This window comes from Schistocerca nitens, chromosome 9 (genome assembly GCF_023898315.1).
Source record: "Schistocerca nitens isolate TAMUIC-IGC-003100 chromosome 9, iqSchNite1.1, whole genome shotgun sequence".
NCBI classification, from domain to species: Eukaryota; Metazoa; Arthropoda; class Insecta; order Orthoptera; family Acrididae; genus Schistocerca; species Schistocerca nitens.
Window position 1 is genome coordinate 370503929 of NC_064622.1, and position 18576 is coordinate 370522504.

The 18576-nt window shown below is 43.5% G+C and overlaps 1 long non-coding RNA gene across 1 annotated transcript in view; it reads left to right on the plus strand.

Annotated features, from left to right (window-relative positions):
* The window catches only part of LOC126203404 (uncharacterized), a 1362544-nt gene that overhangs the window by 1328312 nt on the left and 15656 nt on the right, over window positions 1-18576 (plus strand). The gene's annotated exons all lie outside the window — the stretch shown is intronic.

Sequence of the window (18576 nt, forward strand, 5' to 3'; positions counted from 1 at the left end):
TCCATGTCATTCAACAGATCGTTTTTCACTTTCACAGAGGACAGGAATGTCATCAGCTAATCTTACATTTCGCCTTGAATTTTAGTCTCAACCAGTAACACCAACCCCGATTGTTTAAAAGATCTCATGAATAAAGCGCCTGCAGACGTCTGATTACGTTTCAAATTAGTTAATATGCTAAATATTTGACGGTAAACGCGTGAAACTTTTACAATTGCAGACGCCGAACCCTAATTACATTGGTTTTATTAGTTTCGTATTTTTACGTCACACATTAATGCAAAAGCTAAAACAAGTGTAGTCTGGGTTATTTGCTCTCCGTTTTAAGAAAAGCTAGTTTTTCACGCGTATCGGTGGTTAAGATGTCATGTCTCCTGAATTGTGTGTTGTACGACGATATAATTTTGCAGGTACATTCAGTGACATATGTGTGGATACTGTCTGCAAAGTGTACTGAGAACTGGGTTAGTTGTCAAGAACTAATAAATTATAACGTCATGCCTAACAGTGCAGTATTTATGTACGAACAGCGAAAATGTAATAAGAGACAATCACTTTTTCATTTCAGTATTTTGTGTTGCGGTGGCGGGGGGAGGGAGGGGGAGGGGTCGAGGGGGGGAGGTCAGTGCGGAGGAGAAGTTTCGAAAAGGCTTCAATTATGAATTATGTATGTAGTTTCTTGAAAGCCACTAAGAGTTCTCATTCTCAACTACTGGATGAATATAGTCTGGATAATTTGCGCGCCGTGAGTACGCTACCTCAATATGTATACACAGCTTCTAATTTTAATACTTGACTTATTGTGCTAAACCATTCACTTACGATTATACCTCTCAGTGAGTAGATCATGACAACATTTAAGATTCTTAAATTCGGTAATTACATGAAATGCTGAAGATCAAAACGTTTGCTGCCTCTTGAAGCCGTTAGCTAAGCAACCTGCAATTGGTATTTGGTGATCAAGTCACCGTTTTACCAGTTTAGTATAAAGATAGTGAACTTTTTTTTTTTTCCTTTCAATCTTTCTTCAATATGCAGATTCAGGAGTAAACCAGGAAACGGTATCCTTGTCTTCTTTTACGCTGTTTTTAATGACAGCACTTCTCTGTATGTGTTCTATTGTTATTGTTCCCTCTTGGTGCGTCTACATATTGTATATAATGCGTTTCTCCCTTAAGCTTACTGATAGTTTTATGAGATTTTCAAAAATTTGTACCATTTTACATCGACGAACATTTTTTCTAGCTCGACATAGGCTATGAAAGTTTCTTGATTTTTCCTAAATCTTGCTTTCATTATCGAGCATAACTTCAGAACTACCTGAGTGGTGCCTCTAAAAGCAAACTATCGTCATCTAATAAATCTTCAGTTTTCTTTACTGTTCGCCTGTGTATTTTCTGCTTAGCAGTTTTGATGCATAAACTGCCAAGCTGATTCCCTGCCCTTGCTATCAAAATGGTTCAGATGGCTCTAAGCGCTATGGGACTTAACATCTGAGGTCATCAGTCCTCTAGACTTAGAACTACTTAGACCTAATTAACCCTTAGGACATGACACACATCTATGCCCGAGGCAGGATTCGAACCTGCGACCGTAGCAGCCGCGTGGTTCCAAACTGAAGCGCCTAGAACCGCTCGGCCACAGCGGCCGGCCCTTTGCTATCTTGGAAATGACATAGATGATATTCTTCTGAAAGTCCTGTGGCATGTCTGCAGTTTCAGATAGGTACTGGCAGAAGTTGAGCTGTGAAGGCGAGTCTTACGTTCGTATGGATAGCTCAGTTGGCTGTATGATTGTCTACGTAAAACGGGGGTTGAGATTTAATTACTGGTTCGGCACACGGCTTTAATGTATTATAAACTTTCACTGGTTAAATTTAGCGTCTGAAATACCTCATTTCGAAATGGCTACTTTAGGTCGAGCGACACCTTAATAGCGTATGTTTCCTACACTACAAGTGATACACCTAGTTTCTACAGGGTACGGAAACTTACTTATACATTCTCCCAGAACCCTGCCTGCTGTCGAACTGGCCTGTGGATACACCCTACTATATAGATCATAGGCATACCAGATGGCATGACAGTCAGAAAAGTTAAAAGCCGTCTAACTCACTGGCCGCATATGAGATACAGCAATTGCTGCTACGTGGATTTGCTCTCATAAGGCTTCCGTTCTCTTTACTTAGCAGGCTTCGACTTTTTTTTTTTTGCCGTTTTCCTCAAGGGAAGTAGTAATAGCAGTTATTAACTTCCGATGTGAATAAGCCTTCTGCTGACAATTGCTCTGTAGTATTATTATGCTGATAACAATTTTAATATCTATGGTCGACCTACAACACCAACTTGTAGTCGTTTATACCACGCTATAAAATTCCTGCCAATTATGCCTGCTAAGCGTGAAAATGGTCTATGACTGAAACTAGTAGCACTGTGAAAAATGAAAGACACCGGAAGTTTTCCACCACGAATTTAAACGAGAAAAGAGCTCTCTGTCTTCAGCGAAGCAAGTAGCATTCAGCGATATGACAGGAATGATCATTGGAAGCAAAAGAATGTAGTAAACTTGTTTCGAACATCGACTCATGCAGGAAATTTTGCAAACACTCATTACTTGGTGACACATGTTTGTTGTGCCAAGCATCGCTTCCCTCTGCAATTCTAAATGCCATGCATCAAGGAATCCTCCTCTTGGCTTGGATATTTTGAAGAAACAACAAACGAATATTTGATGGTGGTTACAGATTTTTGAGCTGTGGCAGAGACTTCGCAGTTATAGAGAAACATACAAAGGGTAAGCAAGCCCTTTCTTCCCAAGGTTTGCACAAGATAGTTGAGTCGGCTAAAGCTATCGATCCATTCCATCTAATTTCAGTGCATGCAACTGGCTTGTTTATTTTAAAATTGCTGCTGAAGCGCTACTGTAAATACAAGCGAGTAAGATCTCCAAATGTCAGTATGATCAAAGCGTCTCATATTCAACCAAAAACGATGGGCTCCAAAATGCAGAAGAAACGCGTTAAGTAGTAAAATTGTAGTCAACAAAAATAATTTCTCATCTCTTTTAAATTATTTACAAGACAATACAAAAATTAAATCAAGAAAAACATGTCCTGGTGTTCGCTTCTGTTTCTTACACAACTCTCTTCTGATCTGATGTTGCGAAGTTTGCTGTGGGAATCCTTGTGCTAGAGAGGAAGAAGCTACAACATCAACGACAAGTCTTTCTGTTTTGCAGCTGATAAACTTGGCTAATGTTTCAGATGAAGTACGGCATGGCGTACATCTGCCATATCTTAAGAGCTATGAGCTCTTCTTCATCACCGGCCGCTGCGGCCGAGCGGTTCTAGGCGTTTCAGTCCGGAACCGCGTGCCTGCTACGGTCGGAGGTTCAAATCCTGCCTCGGGCATGGATGTGTGTGATGTCCTTAGGTTAGTTAGGTTTAAGTAGGTCTAAGTCTAGGAAACTGATGACCTCAGATGTTAAGTCCCATAGTGCTTGGAGCCATTTGAACGAGTTCGATTTTCGGTCATCTCGTGTTTCTGACATACACGATGTCCCAGAAGGAATGGTGAATAGGTCCTCTCCTGTTTATGATATACTGATATACGAGGGCTATTCGGAAAGTAAAGAACGATAGGTCGCGAAATGGGAACCACAGTCAAAAACAAAACTGTTTTATTTGCAACATAAAAAATGGTTCAAATGGCTCTGAGCACTATGGGACTTAACATCTGAGGTCATCAGTCCCCTAGAACTTAGAACTACTTAAACCTAACTAACCTAAGGACATCACACACATCCATTCCCGAGGCAGGATTCGAACCTGCGACCGTAGCGGTCGCTCGGCTCCAGACTGTAGCCGGCCGAAGTGGCCGTGCGGTTAAAGGCACTGCAGTCTGGAACCGCAAGACCGCTACGGTCGCAGGTTCGAATCCTGCCTCGGGCTTGGATGTGTGTGATGTCCTTAGGTTAGTTAGGTTTAACTAGTTCTAAGTTCTAGGGACTAATGACCTCAGCAGTTGAGTCCCATAGTGCTCAGAGCCATTTGAACCATTTGAACCAGACTGTAGCGCCTAGAACCGCACGGCCACACCGACCGGCCTATTTGCAACAGTTAGCTATATCTTCCAGCTACTTATCCTCATAGTCCCCGACCTGACTTACATGCTTGTCATAGCGTTGTACCAACTTTCCAATATCCTTGTTATAAAAGGCAGCCGCCAGTGCTTTCCGCCAATTCTCTACGCTGGCCTACAGCTCGTTGTCTGTGCCAAAATGTTTTCATAGCCAGCGGTTAATGTGAGCGGAGATGAGACTTAGAGGGAGACAATTACGGGCTGTATTGTGGGTAATCGAACATTTCCAGTTGAAAACTATACAGGAGTATCTTCATTGCTCTTGCAGAATGCAGCTGAGAATGGTCTTGTAGCAGAAAACGCACGACAGTTGTGAAATGTTGGCTGCATAGCTTCAGGCGATTTTCTTACCAGGCCCTCGTACTTGGCAGGTGACACTGCTCCTTGTAGGTATCTTTATGTGCTCCATGTGTGCTCAGAACTAAAAAGAACGACGTAATGTGATCGACGGGGATACTAGAGACACTGCCAAACACACCTGTGCAAAACTTCATTGGATTTTCACTGTGGTTTCCATTTCGCGACCGTGTCCGACGAGGCATGGTCAGTGTTCAGGGATATCACAGGAACGTTCATTCGAAGCAGAAAGAGTCCAGTAAACATGAGCTCTAAAATGTATCGCTTTCAGAGGTATAAGCACTTCTTCATCTTCGTTACTGCGAAATAAATCTCTACTACAGCAAGCTCTTTGCTTTTCACATTTTGAGAGGTGGTAGTATGCACAAAAACAAGGCCCTCCTTTTTTTAAAAAAAAGTTGATGGTTAAGTTCCTATAGGACCAAACTGCTGAGGTCATCGGTCCTTAGGCTTACACACTACTTAATTTAACTTAAGCTAACTTAACAGTAAGGACAACACACACACACACACACACATGCCCGAGGGAGAACTTGAACCTCCGACGGGGGGAGCCGCGAGAACTGTGGCAAGGCGCCTCAGACTTCTACCCCGCACACAAAAACAAGGAAAAAATGTATAAACCGAATGACTTAAGACCTACCAGTACTGGTACAGTAGTAGAGACGGGTTTCACAGTTGCAGATATCAAAGAGGAAGGAGTGTTCATAGCTCGTAAGGTATGCGTTTGAGAGCCAATGCTTACTAGATTCTTTTGCTTCGAATGAATTTATAAAGCTCGAGAGGAAATTCCTTGACGGACAGTGAACGGGTTTTTGACGTTCAGCGTTAGCTGCCAGTCACATGCAGGCTTTCGTAAAGGCTCTCTATGAGCCGCGTTATCGGTCACTATGTACCCAGGTTGGATTTTCGGTCCTCTCCTGTTTCTAGCAACACGGTGTCCCAAAAGGAATGGTCAGTATTTATTACGTGATGTGTCCTTCTTTGGATGGACACATCGCAGAACTGGTAGTATGGCGTACTGGATTTACATCCGAACATCTGAAAACAGGACAAGGAATCTAATAATAATACAACTAAGTGAGAACAAGAACTATTTCCTTCCATCGTTTGATATTTATATTTAGAAATAAATGCTATTTAGGTTCATATGTTACTTAATTTGTGAACAAATACATGTCATCTAAAATCATGCCCCAGCTAATGTCAAACAAACATTTGTCTTGTAAAGAAAAAGCCGAGGTGTGTTGCCGCACTGACACAAATCCCTCCCTTTCCTGATGCAGCTGGGTTTCGTCCACGGAAGTGGATAGTTCCCTCTCTGCTTTCAAAGCCGTGGAGTCATATTTAAGTAAAGGGATGGTGCATAATTTCGTAGTGTTTTTGTTTAGCATCTTGATACTCCGGTTGCTTTTGGGTTCATTCATCGATTGTCATTTTTTTATTTGCAGTTCATTGTTGGTATTTAAGTGCGTGGAGCTGTGCACGCTAGGAAATGAAGCGTCAAGTCGAGAAATCGGAACATTTCCGAAATGTTCTTCTCTTTGATGCAAACAGAGGGGTGTCATCAGCGGAGGCAACCATAAACATTTGCGCCGTATATGTGGATAATGCCATTAGACAGAGCACTGTTTTAAGGAGGATCGTTTTGACGTTGGTGACTCTCCACGTTCAGAAAGACCCTCGGGGTTATTATAAAAATCGTTTAAACGTATTCTCGATAATTAGCAGATGTGATGAACTGTCATCATTGGACCATCGTGCGACATTTGCATGCAATGGGGGTGGGGGAGGGGTGGTTGGGGGAGGTTGAAAAATCGAGTGTATGGGTACCGGATACTCAAAGCCAAAATCACAAAATCGGTGTCCATGTGCATACCTGCTTGCTCGTCGTCAATTGGTTTGTGAACAACACCGATCATTGCTATCCCGTATAGTTACTGGTGACGAGAAATTGTGTCTTTATTCTAGCATAAGGCAAAGGAAGGAACGGTAGAGCGCAAACAAAGACCTGCGCGAATCCACAGAAGATAATGTTACGCGTCTGCTAGAACAGCGACGTTGTGGTGTACTAAGAATTGCTTCTCCCAGGTATAATCATCACTTCTGACGTTTATTGTCAACAACTGAGATGTCTTGTAAACGCCGTCCTAGAATAACTACCAGGAAGACTGCGTGATGTACTGCTACTCGACGATAATGCCCACCCGCGTTCTGCTAGACTAACAAAAATACTATTCAGGAGTTGCGTTTGGAAATAATTCCGCATCCACATTATTTACCTGCACTTGCGCCCTCAGATGTTTTCCTATTCTGTTCTCTATCGGACAGCCTTCAAGGAACTTCCTTTCCGAATGGAAATGTGCTCCGAACATGGCTCGAAGAGTTCTCCGAAATCGAGAAGTTACTCCAGCGTTTGGTAGACTGTTGTAAATAGTGAAAAAGAGTATATTTTTGGCGACTAAGGTCCCTGTTATGTCTGTCTGTTCTAAACTTCTGGGAAAACGCTACGAACTTATGCACCAACATAATATAAGCAGATTGACCGAGAAAAGAATTACTTCAGTTTCCATCTTAAACAGTGGTACTAAAACGCAATCGGTCTTCGTACTAAAAGATGTAGATTCTATTTGTAATGCAATGCTTAAGACAGAAAGACGCGACCCTCGATATGTCTGACTTTTTTCGAACAATGTACATTACCCTTCCTGACACACCGTCCCTAAAACGGAAAGTACACAGCAAAAGACGTAAGTGAAGGATCTATAGGTGACGACATTAATCAGAAACTTTTTATAATTATGCCAATTTATTATTGACAACAATATAAAGTACAAGATTTGCCAGTTACACATACCTATGTCTGTACTGCAAGAGAGAACAAGCGAAAGTGATTAACACGAGCCGGTCGGAGTGGCCACGCGGTTCTAGGCGCTTCAGTCTGGAACCGCGCTGCTGCTACGGTCGCAGGTTCTAGGGGACTGATGACCTATAATACTATTCAGGAGTCCCATAGTGCTCAGAGCCATTTGAACATTTTTTGATTAACACGAAGGAGCTTTTTCTGTTCTTTTAACAACCGATAGACAGCTTTTTACATATCAGTACATCTATCTGTTCGAAACCTGCCTCGGGCATGGATGTGTGTGATGTCCTTAGGTTAGTAACGTTTAAGTAGTTCTAAGTTCTAGGCGACTGATGACCTCAGATGTTAAGTCCCATAGTGCTCAGAGCCATTTGAACCATTTGAATACATCTATCTGAGTTTATTTACTTACATAAATAGCCTTTCCTTTTCTACTCTTATTGAAGCGTCTGTTTCTTTCTTTATAAGACGCTTGTATGGATACGTTTTACTATGAAAGATTGAATAAACACAAAATGTCGCATTATTTTATTTCTTAAGCTTTATTTCGAAGAAAAAACTGCAACGATGAGCTCAAAAGTGCATATCTTAAGAGCTACATTCAACTGTTACTATTCGCAACTGAGGAATCCATATCTGCTACTAAACAGCACTTGTTCATCTTAGATATTCTGAAACAAATGTCTCCTATTGCAAGTTGTTTGCTATCCATATTTTTGGAGGAGGAACAAAACAAGAAAAGAATGTCTAGTAAACATTGACTCTAAAGCTAATAGCTTAAGAGCTTTGAGCACGTGCTCATCTTCGCCACTGTGAAACTCCCCTCTTCTACTAAAAAAGTTTTCGTAACTCTTAAGATTTTCGCTTTAGATCTCATGTTTACCAGGCTTTTTTTTCTATTCTGGCCCATACTATAACCTCTCAAAACATGGAAAATAAAGAGGGTTCAGTAGAAGAGATTTGTTTTAGAGTTTCGAAGATGAAGAAGAAAAACTTGAAGCGCCGCTTATAGCAAGCGTTTGTTTTGTTTTAGGGCGCAAAAGCAACTAGGGTCCTACGCGCCCGTGTCAGAACTGTAGAACACGAATACAAAGAGAGGATTTAATAACGACTACACCTTAATCCCAAACGATGGAAGAGAAGACAGCTAAAACAGGGACGTGGACAAAGGTCTATAAAATACGCCATAGAGAAACGGACGTGCTGAACTAAAAATTAAATGGCCTTCGCCATATTGATACGTCGGATAAAAAGTAAAACGCCGTCGACAGTCCTCGCGTCGTTCGCTAAAACGATCGTTAACTCAGATGGCAAACACAAACGAGAACGTGTTGTTGTTGTAGTCTTCAGTCCAGACACTGGTTTGATGCAGCTCTCCATGCTACTCCATCCTGTGCAAGCTTCTTCATCTCCCAGTAACTACTGCAACTACATCCTTCTGAATCTGCATAGTGTATTCATCTCTTGGTCTCCCTCTACAATTTTTATCCTCCACGCTGCCCTCCAATACTATACTGGTGATCCCTTCATGCCTCAGAACATGTCCTACCAACCGATACCTTGTGCTAGTCAAGTTGTGCCACAAATTTCTCTTCTCTCCAGTTATATTCAGTACCTCCTCATTAGTTACGTGATTTACCCATCAGCCTTCAACATTCTTCTGTAGTACCACATTTCGAAATCTTCTATTCTCTTCTTGTCCAAACTACTTATCGTCCATGTTTCACTTCCATACATGGCCACACTCCATACAAATACTTTCAGAAACGACTTCCTGACACTTAAATCTATACTCGATGTCAACAAATTTCTCTTCTCCAGAAACGCTTTCCTTGCCATTGCCAGTCTACATTTTATATCCTCTCTACTTCGAACATCATCAGTTATTTTGCTCCCCAAATAGCAGAACTCCTTTATTACTTCGAGTGTCTCATTTCGTAATCTAATTCCCTCAGCATCACCCGACTTAATTCGACTTCATTCCATTATCGTCGTTTTGCTTTTGTTGATGTTCATCTTTTATCCTCCTTTCAAGACACTGTCCATTCCGTTCAACTGCTCTTCCAAGTCCTTTGCTGTCTCTGACAGAATTACAATGTCATCGGTGAACCTCAAAGTTTTTATTTCTTCTCCATGGATTTTAATACCTACTGCGAATTTTTCTGTTGTTTCCTTTACTGCTTGCTCAATATACAGATTGAATAACATCGGGGAGAGGCTACAACCCTGTCTCACTCCCTTCCCAACCACTGCTTCCCTTTCAACGAGAACGTAGGGGATTAAAAAAAAAGGCATTCCGTCAGGAAATGGCGAACCGTCAAAGGTTGAGCGCAGTGCGTACAGATTGGTGGGGGAGCACCACTTAGCAGATGGCGATGGCTAAAAACAACTGTGCAAACTCGCTAAAATGATCTCCTCACGGCGAGAGGCCTAATAACCCGGAGCTTGTTCATGCGAAGGGAGGACTAGTGGTGATGCCAAAGAGACACCACTTGCTGACAGACGGCAACACAGAGACCATCGGAGGAAATGTAAGAACTAGCGGCCTTGGCAGCAGCGTCAGCGGTCTCGTTACGTGTCAGACCGACGTGACCACGCACCCACGTAAATGTCACAGTGGCTCCATCAAGAGTGAGCAAGTGACAGCCTTCCTGGACCCGCTGTACTAAGGGGTGGACGGTGTACAGCACTCAGACGCTTAGAAGGGCACTGAGAGAGTCGGAGCAGATGACGCAATTGAAAAGACTGTCTCACCGGATGTACTGCTTGGTCTGATACAGGCCGAAAAGCGCTGCTGTAAATATTGAGCAGTGTTCCGGAAGCCGATACCGAAAAACGTCGGTGCCGATGACGCAGGCACACCCGACATCACGTAGGTTCGTATGTGCAGTTGCCAGCGGGCTCGTGCGCATGCGCAGAGCTGAATTCGCGGATGAGCAGTGCCTTCCTCCCGCTTCTGGCTACTTGAAGCGTGGCTGTTTGCTGTATGAGCAGTAGCAGCAAGTAGCCAGAAGCTACCCGAAAAATATTTTCTGGCGCGCCCAAGCTGCCAGATTCGCGCATGCGCATAGCAAGCTGAGTTATAGTGGGGGGTCCTTCCTGACGTGTATATGTTTCGTGTCTTCGTTTACAGCTCCCACGTCAAATGAAAACAAAACAGATTTCTGTGGCCGGGAGCCATCAAGTGAATTAATATACATTCTCATAACCATGAAAGACCAAAATAAGTTAGTAGTTTCAATTTTCTGATTTTATATTATTTCCACGTTAGTAGCAATCAACCTTTAATGTCTTAATGAAGCTATTTCTGTCTGTTTTATAGCGAAATTTGCTTCAGTTAATTTTTTTTCCGCTGAGGCAGTTAGTTTATTTGAAACGAAGTGTTTCATTCCGCACTACTGGCTACTTTCAACCTCGTTCAATTTAAAGAACAAATATTCATTTTCTGGGACGAATGACGTTATTCCATAATAAAGAAACAAACATGAGAATACAGTACTGGACCTCCAAGAAAACTGGTATCACGAAAACCACATGAAAAGCTGAATATCATGTACTTCAGAGTGCTTCTGGACATAGAAATGTGCAAGTAGAACGGAATGAAGCATTTTAGTATGGTTTATGAAATTCCGATGCTGCTGGAGTAGTCTCTGATGTCCTTTTATGACACTGTAAGATCTCTTAATGCTATATACGTACGAACATACGTAAACATTGACTTGAAGCTGACTAAGTAGGGATATTTGGTCAGTAGTTTTGAACTAAATATTTTGTTTCAAATATGACAGCTGTAGCAGAATTTTACAAATCTGCTTTCAGCCGGCCGGTGTGGCCGAGCAGTTCTAGGTGCTTCAGTCTGGAACCGCGCGGCCGCTACGGTCGCAGGTTCGAATCCTGCCTTGGGCAGGTTTAAGTAATTCTAAGTTCTAGGGGACTGATGACCTCAGATGTTAAGTCCCATAGTGCTCAGAGCCATTTGAGCCAAATCTGCCTTCTGTGAAAGTGTTTTTTGATTACAAGGTACTTGTCTAGTACTTCCTCTAGGCCTGAAGTTATTTCTTAATCTGTGTTTACGTCTTAAATTTATAGAATGCCGTTCTATGCTAAATTTTAGACTGACAGCATACCGTGTTTTATCGTTTTAACTCCCCACATGGCTTCATATTTATTCCTAGAGTAGAATATAAACCGTCAGTTGTACAGTTTGTTTGCCTCACAGACAACCATGTTAATTTTTACACATTTTGAAATAGTCATGAAATTTATTGTCCTTTATTCCGGTGTAAGCTACACAAGAAACTCTCATTTTTTTTTTATTTTTTTATTTTTTTTAAATTTTTTTTGCAAGGAATTTGTATTCTATCCTACTAGCTTTTTGCAGTGCTGTGTAGATGTAAAACTGTTGGAAATGCTACATAACAATATTGCAGAGAACGAATTAAAAAAAAATTGTCAAAGTCACCCTATGGCAAAATTTTATGGTACTTCGAGCTGTGGAGTCTAATTTTGAAATGATATTTTGCCAAGAACTGCTTCCTTATTTGCATCCTTTATCTGGGTGGGATATGATAAAACAATTGCTCTAACAAGGGGAGGCCGCCAATTGTGAAATTCAGATTCGATTCATACTGCGCATAATAAAAGCTCATGGCCAGAGGTGTAATGTGGCAAAGCACCAAGACGCACTTCTCAGCCGTTGTCGAGAAAATCGACAGTTAAAAGAAACCGTTGCGGTGAAATAGTCTCTACGATTTACAATTTCCCACAGCGTCGTGGCGCAGCGGTAAGCGCTGGGGTTCGTAATCCGAAGGTCGCCGGATCGAATCTCGCGCCATGCAACTTTTTTTAGTTGCAACAATTATGCATATAATAAGTCGTTTGTCGTGGAAAAACTGGCGACTTCGGACATGATTATGTTTTCCGCAAACAAAGTTGTTTTTCACAAATGTTATTAATTGTCTTCATAATGTTTACGCGTGTAGTTAACGGAAGTAGAAACGATATTCCGGAACGTATAGTGTAAGTCAAACGTTCGAAAAACAAATACTAAAAAAAAAAGGTTACATGGCGCGAGATTCGATCTGGTGACCTTCAGATTACGAACTCGAGCGCTTACCTCGGCGCCACGACGCTGTAGGAAATCATAAATCGTAGAGAGTATTTCACCGCAACGGTTTCTTTTAACTGTCGATTTTCTCGACAACGGCTGAGAAGTGCATCTTGGTGCTTTGCCACATTACACCTCTGGCCATGAGCTTTTATTAGGCACAGTATGAATCGAATCTGAATTTCACAATTGGCGGCCTCCCCTTGTTAGAGCAACTCCGTATGTTCTCTCAACATCATGCCGCAGGGCTGCACACGGTCACGTGATGCCCCACCACGCACGAAATTCCACCAGAAATGTGACTAAAAGCGTATGAGCAGAGCAAGCACCAAGCACGGGCTGCCTACGTCATCGTAGCTGCGCATGTGCAGTACAGCCTGTTGTGTGGCGCTATCTGGTAACTGCTCAAACGAACCTAGTGGCTCCATCAAGAGTGAGCAAGTGACAGCTTTCCTGGACGGTTTACAGCACTCAGAGGCTTAGAAGGGCACTGAGAGATTCGGAGCAGATGACGCAATTGAAAAGACTGTATCACCGGATGTACTGCGTGGCCTGATACAGGGCGAAAAGCGCTGCTGTAAATACTGACAAGGGAACCTCCCCATCGCACCCCCCTCAGATTTAGTTATAGCTTGGCACAGTGGATAGGCCTTGAGAAACCGAACACAGATCAATTGAGAAAACAGGAAGAATTTGTGTGGAACTGTGAAAAAATAAGCAAAATATACAAACTGAGTAGTCCATGGGACACACAGGCAACATCAAGGAGGACGTGAGCTCAGCAGTGCCGTGGTCCCGTGGTAGCGTGAGCAGCTGCAGAAAGAGAGGTCCTTGGTTCAAGTCTTCCCACGAGTGAAAATTTTACTTTCTTTATTTTTGCATAGTTATTATCTGTCCGTTCGTTCATTGACGTCTCTGTTCACTGTAATAAGTTTAGCGTCTGTGTTTTGCGACCGCATCGCAAAACCGTGCGATTGGTAGACGAAAGGACGTGCCTCTCCAATCGGAACCGAAAACATTTGATCGCAAGGTCATAGGTCAACCGATTCCTCCACAGGAAAACACATCTGATATATTCTATACGACACTGGTGACGGCATGTGCGTCACATGACAGGAATATGTTGTCGACCCACCTAACTTGTACACTTGGCGAATGGGTAAAAAGATTCTTCTACCTTGCCCGATTTAGGTTTTCTTGTGGATGTGATAATCACTCCCAAAAAAGTGATGAAAACATAAGAGTTTGTCACATAAACTGAAAATAAAAAAGTAAAGTTTTCACTCGACGTAAGATTTGAAGCAAGGACCTTTCGTTCCGCAGCTGCTCACGTTACCACGAGACCACGGCGCTCCTGAGGTCTCTGTGTCCTTGATATTGCCTATCTTCCCATGAACCACTCAGTTTGTATATTTTGCTTATTTTTTCACAGTTCCACACAACTTCTTCCTGTTTTCTCAATAGATCTGTGTTCGGTTTCTCAAGGCCTATCCACTGTGCCAACTTATAACTAAATCTGGGGGGGGGGGGGGGGGTGCGATTGGGAGGTTCCCTTGTGAGCAGTGTTCCGGAAGCCGATACCGAAAAACTTCGGTGCCGATGACGCAGGCACACCCGACAACACCATCGGGCCGAGAGCCTGTTGGAGAGACGGCAGGTGATTGGCAGCTAACGGTGAACGACAAAGGCCCGTCCGCTATCCGTCGAGGAATTTCCTCTCGGGCTTTTAGAAAGGCGTCCCGCGGGCGACAGGCGTCGCAGCGCCGAGCGCGATCCCAGGGGAAGACGCGACTCTCCCTCATCGCCTCCGGAAGGTCTCCGCGAATGCCGGGCATTCTTGCGGGTCGCGCGGTGACCACCCCCGCCGCTGCCTCCGAGACGGCGCGTCACGGCGCAGGTAGCCAACCCCGGCGCGCCTCAATGGGGAGGGGATAGCGGGCAGAGGAGGCCCGGCAGACGCGGCCGGAGCTCAGTGCTCGTCCGGCCGGCCCGCCGTGCACACCCATGAGCGCGCGCGCCCGGCCTGCCCCACACAGTGCGCCTCAGTCCGCGCATGCCCAGCTGCGCAGTCTGCCTCGGCGCCGGCGGCCGCGACCGGTAAGTCCCGGCCAGAGGGGCCCGCGCCGGCCGCCGCCGCAGCCGCTCACCGGCGAAGACGCAGCGCTCGCCGAGCCGTCCTCTCCTCCAGCAACCTTACGCGAGTGCTTCGGTGTGTGTGTGCGTGTGTTCGCGTGTACGCGCACGTGTGCTTCTATTATGGACGTGCGGCCGCCGCTAGTTTTTTACGGTGCGACGACGATTCGGACACGGTACAACTCGTTACCGAACCAGTTGCCTCGGTGGCAGTCATGGGAATGACAAGCTGTAGGACAAGTTTTCGTTTGCTGGATCATCCGGAACACAGATCTTACGGCCAGACGTGGACAGTCGGCAAACGAGATGAGGAAGCGGGAGAGAAAAAAGTGGAAACATGTGAAACGTGCTGTGCTCCAAAAAGACGCCGAAATGTCAACAGGTGATGTGCGAAATGTGGGGAGCGTTTGTTCAGAGTGTTCCAGGAGGAAAAATACGTGCTCCGAGAGTATGGAGAGTTCTCGACGGAAAATATCGTACTTCTCTATGTCTTTTATTTACACTGAAACGGCGTTATTTCGGAAACAAAAACTATGTGCTGGTAAAATAAAAAATGACAACATTTTGTGTTTTATTAGTGTACAAACAAACCGCAACAGTTCGCGTATCAGATTTATCTGACTACTTTCGTTCTTCGGGAGCAATTATCGTCGGACATTCGTTGCCCTGGTAGCTAGATGGTAAGGATTTAAAGCACTCCTCGACACTGTTGCCAATGAAAACACTGTAAATATTGACGGCGGTGGAGAGCGGTGCTTTAAATTTCTAAAGTGTTGCCACCAAGATAATGAATATTTGAGATTGTCCGCGTCAGATTAGCGAAACTAGTCGATTAAATCAAAGAGTATACGGCTTGTAGCGGTTTATTTCTACATTAATTACAGCGGTCGCACTTTCCCACACAGACAATATCTCCGTTCGCCGCGTTTCATTGACAATTTTCCATCAAAAAATCTTACAACTAATTGAGTTGCGTTTTGTAGCTAGTGGGAACAGACATTGTGCTGTTAATCGAAGCTGAAGTCTCCGTATTTGTTTAAAATTCATCCCAGATTAGCTTTTTAGCAATTTGCTACAGGTCAGAAAGGCAGTTAAAATTTGAATTTTGCTGGGAGATACGTAATCAAACAAAAGCAACGAGTTGTTAGTTTAATATCCGCTTCACCATTCTCATTTCTTGCTGTTTGAAACAGGCCTGTCACGGAAACCACAGACAATTTAGGTCACAGTATCCGCTTTAAAAACGTTTAACCCATTATTGACTTTCATACGTTCGTTTCCTTATAGATAACGTTGTACGCAATTTTAAAGAAAGTAGATGTGCATGATACAATTTGTGGTATATCTCACAGATTATTAAGTTCGTTAGGCTTAGCAATGAAGAAGTGGCTCAACGCATGATACGAATAAACATGCTACATCAAAATAATTGAACAGGAATAACTAACTTAAAACTTCTGTTAGGTATTGTGAGAATCACTATTGTGTCACGGATGTTATTGTACACTAATATTTTCGATAATGAAGTAATTTCGAATATTCGTTGTGCTATTGCGTTCACGGCGCTACAGTTGGCGATTAGACACTCGTGGATACTTTTCTCTTGAATAGTGTGGAGGGGGGAAAAAGGGCTGATTTCTCTGGGAAATTCTCGCGCCGATGTGGGCTCTCATCGCATCTCCAATATTGTACCTCGATTCATCGCTTCGGTCTTGTCTCAAAAGTGAGTGATAGTTACAGTACTCCTTCAGCGCCTGTGATTGTCCCATTTCTGATACTAGTGATGAGCAATTACGTTTACGTATATCTGCCGTCGGTGTATAGGTGTAATATTGGTAGCAAAATATCGCGCAGTGTGTTCCACAATCGGCACAACACAACACTGATTTCTCGAGAACGAACTAGAAGCGAAGACCGAAAACCCTACGGCAGTTCAATACTCCAATTAAATGAACTTTTGTTGCATCGTCAGCTGATCAGAAAGGGGTGCGTTGTCGGCACTTTTGACAGCAGATGGTGTGGCGTTTCTGATATGTGCAATCGGAAGGTACTGGTGACGGCAACAAGTGTCGGATATTCGACTATTCTGACGGTGGACTTGTCACTGGTCAAACGCCTTTGCTGTATCAGAGCATCTGGGAAACTCACGGCAAGTACAGTTACAGAACTCTTTTTTTCGCACGCTGATGAATTTCTGTATGGGTGCACCTTTTACCAGGCCCGTGAATAATACTGCAGGTTTGGTCGCATGCCTCATTAGCGTTGTACAAGTCGGTGCATAGCCTAGCACGAAGTCACCAAGAGCCATTCCACCAACTGATTTACAGTGTCAGTTATAGCTGTTTTGCCCCAGTATCGAGGTACATAATCAGAGTATTTCAAAATCCCACGCGATCACTTGTTTTCTTATCTCATAACCGTTGTCCGGTCACGGTCATCTCGGCGAATGTCTTATAAAACATAACGTGGTGCAGCACTAGTCCCACGTTTCATTCATGATTCACCTGGGCAAATTTAAAAGCTCCGGCTGTAGCGGTATAAGGAGTTTGGGGCGGTCTCCGCAGAAAGCGTGGATATGGAAACTGTCCGCCCCCACTCCCCCACCCTCGACCTTTCGCAACAGGAGTACGAATCAGCATTCGCCGCATCACGTCACGTGACCGAACGTACTTGCAGTCAGCTGCTTGTGAGGAGGCGAGACCTCAGCCGCCACTATCGCCGCGATGCCGGCCGGAGCAGATGCACGCGCCGGCGACCGCGCGTCTCGTGCGCCGTGCGTTACCACGCCTCGTCCTCTGCACACTGTTTCCTTCATCAGGCACAAGCTGCGTAGATAGCAACACAATCCGGTATACGTCGGTGTGCAGTGACGCTGAATTATGTGCAGGTATTTTCATATCCTCGCGAGACTGTAAGCTCTTACTTTACATAAATTTCATCCAACACATCTTCCGCAATGGCTTAACACTAAATAAAATTAATTCAAAATAAGTAGCAACATCAACAGCTGACGCCGTTTTCTTTGCGGGGCCACAGTCAACCAACAGTTAGTAATTGACAACATTTCGCCATTTAATTCGAAATGTTGATTATGTCCACTATCGCAATTTCGGGTTTCGAGCCTTTCAAGGAGACTTGGAAACAACAAATGTGTAAATCATAAAGTATAGCACAACGTCATCAAATGTACAAAGTACGTGATACATCATCCCTCAGCACTTGTCAAACAGGTGACGCAAAAATTCGCCAAACATACTAGTTTTTTAAAATGTTTCTCCTCCATTCTGAAGAGTACAGTGGGCTGTTTTAAATCTAGCCTTTTACAGGATCACGGTTGTATTCAGCCAATAACCTGTCGGGCTGGCAGTATAACAAAGGGATTCCCAGTTGGGGACAAATGATTTGATATATATTGTATAAAACAGATGTCTCGTCACAAAATGCGAGAACAGACCATATATAGAAGCGATACATAACATTGTACACATTTTAGAATTCTGTCACGTCCTGTATTAATGACAGTAGACCGCAGTACCATAATACACACGACCTTGTCCAAACAAGTAATAATAGACTAATTGGCCTAGGGCAGACTGCTATTCAAGTGATTAGACTAAAAGACAAATCACTTCATATCTGAGGAACAAATGTGATCGTGGCACATTAGCGCCACGTTAAGGATAAAAAACAAGTAAGTTATTCTGTTGGCGCTCTATATATGTACTAAACAGCACGGTGATATTAGTTAGCATTTCACAAGAGCACCATACATAACCGTTGATGTTATTAAAATATCAACCTTCTGAACTAAGTGTATTGCAATACAGAAACCTCTTGCCGGCGTGTTGTAGACCCTATCACTAAAATTCTGTTTCGTCGTACATCACAGACATTGTAAAGCTTCTTGGAACCTGTATCTTCACATACGTTTTACTGTTTACTCTCTTTCCGTTGTGCTTGAAAATGTCCCCAAA